Below are 4,770 nucleotides of genomic sequence, written 5' to 3'. Positions count from 1 at the left end.
CGGTTATACAGTTGCTATTTATTCACTTGCTTCATTTAATACGGAAATTGAGAGCCAAAGAGCTATAAATGCCATGAGACAAAGTGGAGAACTACGGTGCAACTGTGTCAACAGCTGAAGGATTTTATCAAATATCGAAAGAAATAACACTGCTGTTGAAAGATATCAAAATGATATTCAGATATCTCTTACTTAGTTACACCCTAATCTATGGAAATTGTGTGGGGTCTTGGTTAAGGAAGAAACTATGGCACAAACAAAAATTTACTCCCATTAGGGGCAGAGCAGTGGAGACTCGGCAAAGAAAAAAATAAGAGTAATGTGGCATAGTCCAAGATTTGTAAAAACTGTAGTTACAATTCCCTCCAGCGAAAAGCCACTGACGTTGTACTTGAGATGACTCAGATATTGCTGTCAACTGAGCAAACCTTAATCAAAAGGCAGAGACGACATTGCTGCCTCCCTCCTCCACACCTGCCGGTTAATTCCCTCTTACGGGTTGCCATAAGTACATGAGCCCGTGACTTGCACACGTTGTGTAATTGCCGCTGTAATACCTACCTACCCGCCTGTTACAAATTTAAAGATATGTACTGAGGTGAACAGATTCTGTGTACTAGGTAGGCCGTACTATATGGTTCAAAGCGAACAAGTTTAGGTTTTAGGAAGAGTTTATTCGAACTTTTATTTCCCTGCTGCGTCATTTCATAGGTTAAGATACTGCGTTTTCTAAATTCATCCAATATAAAGAGAGAATACTTCTGGTTAACATGTCTGGTGTCAAAATTTGGCAGAAAAGACTACAGTAAAATCAAAATTATTTTTTTTTTTTTATTTTATGAGAAGTTAATCGTCACATTGGATCCTACCTCCACAGAGTCATTGTTTTTATGAAGGAGAAACTCACATAGGCATTCCTTTAACAATCGGCCTCAATCAGATAAAATGACTAAATTATTATTATCATATTTATTATTACAAGCTATGCTACAACCCTAGTTGGAAAAGCAAGATGCGATAAGCGCAATGGTTCCAAGAGAAAAAAATATCCTAGTAAGGAGAGGAAACAAGGAAATATTTAAACTTCAAGGGAACTAATGAACAATTACAATAAAACATTTCAAGAACTGTAACAACATTGAATTAGATCTTTCATATATAAACTAAAACTTCAACAAACTAGAGGAAGAGAAATAAGATAGAACAGGTTGCCAGAGTGTATCTTCAAGCAAGAGAACTCTATCCCAAGGCAGTGGCCACTATTAAAGTTAGAATGACTTGCTCCTTAAGTTAGGTGAGACTGTGACATCATCTTTGTTACATTGAGTAAGATCGCAACGTCACATCCGTAGGATACACCAGTATCACCCTCGTTTTGTTTTCCTTGTCTTAGATATTACCATAACTCGCCTTTTAACATGACTAAGGTAACAAAATGTTTTATATTATGTGACTAGCGTCTTGCGTCTCTATCTTTCTCTCTCCTTCAAGCACACACACACACACACACACACAAACACACACACACTGATATATATATATATATATATATATATATATATATATATATATATATATATATATATATATATATATATATAAATAAATTTTACCGCGATATTTAAATTAAATTTTTGGCTAATGTGGAAAAACTTCAGACAATCGAAAAAAAGTAAAACAGGTGGCATAACACGAGTGACACTCCTTATTTCATTTCTGAAAATGACCAAAGTGAAGATATTCTTAGTACCAGAAGCTACTACACTACGCATTCGCCACTTAAAACAATGATGATAGCTGTCAGCTATCATCAATGGAATCTCCAGTGTTGGTCACAAACTGTTTTGCATAAAATAAGCTTCAATTTAACTGTGTGTAGCTATTATCCCAAAAGTATTCACCGAGTGAATCATTTCAACTAGATCGGGAATGAATTTCTAAGCAATATCTAACCTTTAGGCGCATTCCACCTCTCGATACTATACCGTTGCAGTGGTCTAACGTTATCCAATATTAATTTGGAAAATGTCTTGAAGAAATGACAAGTTTTGTAATGAATTTTCGTTAGCTTCAAATAACATTCACAGACGTCAAATCCCACGAAAACATTTTGTCTTTCTAGTGCATAGTACTCATTCATCAAAAGGGCTTTACTGTTCAATTAAACATGCATCAATAATCGGAATCTGGTAAGGCTCCCGAAACACGTTTTCTTTTACGACGATGTCAATGTCAAGGGCTCGGGACACTATGGGGGAGACTTGTGTATGCCATTGAATGTTTCCGTTTGTCATTCCCACTTTCAAGATCTGTTTTCAAAAAATCCGAACATCCATCTTTGGTATTAAGGTGGCACGTCAATGTTCGATGAAATTGGTAAATTCATTTCTTAACATCAGTCACTTGGCACCTACCATATCCTACACCTCTCCTCGAAAGTGAAAGTCAGGTGTTATCATGAGGAAAATAGTTCCCATGAATGACCGCACTACCTCATTTCTGAGACCAATGTTATTACACGTTATCTCGCAAAAGCTGAAAATACAAGTGACGAATGAAACTTACCGAAAGCGGATCAGAAGTAATAAAACATCGTCACTGTACAGTAAGTTCGCTGTGGCAGTCGGCAGACTAACAACACCAGTCATGTAAACTGCCTGGCTCACACTGACAGCAGCCAGCTGCCAGGGCCCAGCCAGGGCCGAGGGAAGGAACGAACGGTATACACGGAGGGCATGTGCGTACTAGTGAGTCTGAGATCTCGGCTCTAGAATGCAAGCCCACACTAACCTTCCATTAGGTTTTTGTACCTTTAACTTTGGAAGCAAGGAAGGTTCTCTTTGATAACATCCTTGCTGGACGTTGTGCTGCAATAATGTTCAATACATCATAGAAGAAAACGAATTTACCCGACTCTATCTCTATAAAATTAACAAATAAAATTGAATAATGTTTTGTAGAATACACCTTAAATGGTAAAAAATCTCATGAATTCATCAACTTGTCCAGGTCTTTATATCATTGTAAATTTTTTGTTTCCCAGACTCCGCCCTTCTCAGTAAAGATCAAAATCGATTCACATTTTACAACCTAAGCAAGACCTTGAGGTAAGGACCCATAGTTACCAAGGGATAACTGACTGTATGTATGGAGGGCGATGCGATGGGTAAGGCCTAATGACAACAATCTTTTTTATAAATTCAAGGTTATCACTAGCCGCGCTAAACTTATTTAAGTGATATACTAAAGTTATTATTAAGGAAGGCCTATTTCTAATTAACAGCATAATTTGCTTTAGTATTAGAAAGCGTGTTCACACGTGCACGAATCTTTAATCTCAGTATGGAGGAAGAGACAAGACCATCTTATAATAATAAAGGCAACAACAAGCTCTCTCTCTCTCTCTCTCTCTCTCTCTCTCTCTCTCTCTCTCTCTCTCTCTCTCTGAGTGACACACGTGTTAGATCAGTTGACAATGAGTGTTACTTGAAAGACTCCGCGAGTCGATTCAGCATTGGAAGTCTTTCCTAAATCCAGCATTCCTTCGTTCATTTGAGCAAGAAATCCTGTTCATCATTGTTATTCGTCCTTTGCCGGCCGTAATCAATGTGGAGAGAGATTCATATGTATACCAATCACGAGTGTTTGTGGTTCCGTCAAAATAGCCTACCAGGCTACCACCGAAACTGAAGGTAATCCTCATCCCACCAAAGTGAAAAAACCGTCATGAGACATTCTCTCTCTCTCTCTCTCTCTCTCTCTCTCTCTCTCTCTCTCTCTCTCTCTCTCTCTCTCTCTCTCTCTCTCTCTCTCTCTCTCTAATACTTCCAATCAATGTATAAACTTAACTTCCCTGCTATTTATTAAGGATACTGTTGCAATCAATATGGCCTGGGATGCGAATTAATTCCATGATAATGAACAGACCAATTCATTAAGCAGATATATTGTAAGTTGAAATGTACAAATATATGTGCATATGTATATATTTATACTGTATATATATATATATATATATATATATATATATATATATATATATATATATATATATATATATATATATATATATATATATATGCATGTAACTGTATATATCATTATTATTATTATTATTATTATTATTATTATTATTACTTGCTAAGCTACAACCCTAGTTGGAAAAGCAGGGTGCGATATGTCCAGGGGCTCCAACAGGGAAATTATCCCAGTGCGGAAAGGAAGCAAGGAGAAATTAAATATTTTGAGAACAGCAACAACACCAAAGTAAACATTCTCTATAGAAACTATAAAAACTTTGACAAAACAAGAGGAAGAGAAATAAGATAGAATAGTGTGCCCGAGTGTACCCAAAAGCATGGTAACTCTAATCCAAGACAGTGGAAGACCATGGTACAGAGGCTATCTATGAACCCAAGACTAGAGAACAATGGTTTTATTTTGGAGTGTCCTCCTAGAAGAGCTGCTTGCCATAGCTAAAGAGTCTCTTCTACGCTTACCAAGAGGAAAGTAGCCACTGAACAATTACAGTACAGTAGTTAACCCCTTGAATGAAGAAGAATTGTTTGGTAATCTTGGTGTTGTCAATTGAATGAGGACAGAGGAGAATCTGTTAGGAATAGGCCAGACTTTTCGGTGCATGTGTAGGGAAAGGAAAAATTAACCGCAACCAGAGATATACCAAAGATGATATATATATATATATATATATATGTGTGTATATATATATATATATATATATATATATATATATATATATATATATATATA

At 36.4% G+C, this 4,770-nt stretch overlaps 1 protein-coding gene across 1 annotated transcript in view; it reads right to left on the bottom strand.

Moving 5' to 3' along the window:
- The window catches only part of LOC137640027 (uncharacterized), a 50,413-nt gene extending 47,670 nt beyond the window's left edge, over positions 1 to 2,743 (bottom strand). The window contains exon 1 of the mRNA XM_068372390.1: positions 2,566 to 2,743. The gene's annotated coding sequence lies outside the window, so the exon portion shown is untranslated. The remainder of the gene's footprint in view (positions 1 to 2,565) is intronic.
- Positions 2,744 to 4,770: the final 2,027 nt, after the last annotated feature.

The sequence above is a fragment of the Palaemon carinicauda genome, chromosome 4 (assembly GCF_036898095.1).
Source record: "Palaemon carinicauda isolate YSFRI2023 chromosome 4, ASM3689809v2, whole genome shotgun sequence".
NCBI lineage: Eukaryota > Metazoa > Arthropoda > Malacostraca > Decapoda > Palaemonidae > Palaemon > Palaemon carinicauda.
Note: the sequence above shows the minus strand (reverse complement) of the source record. Positions and strands in the feature narration are given on the sequence as shown.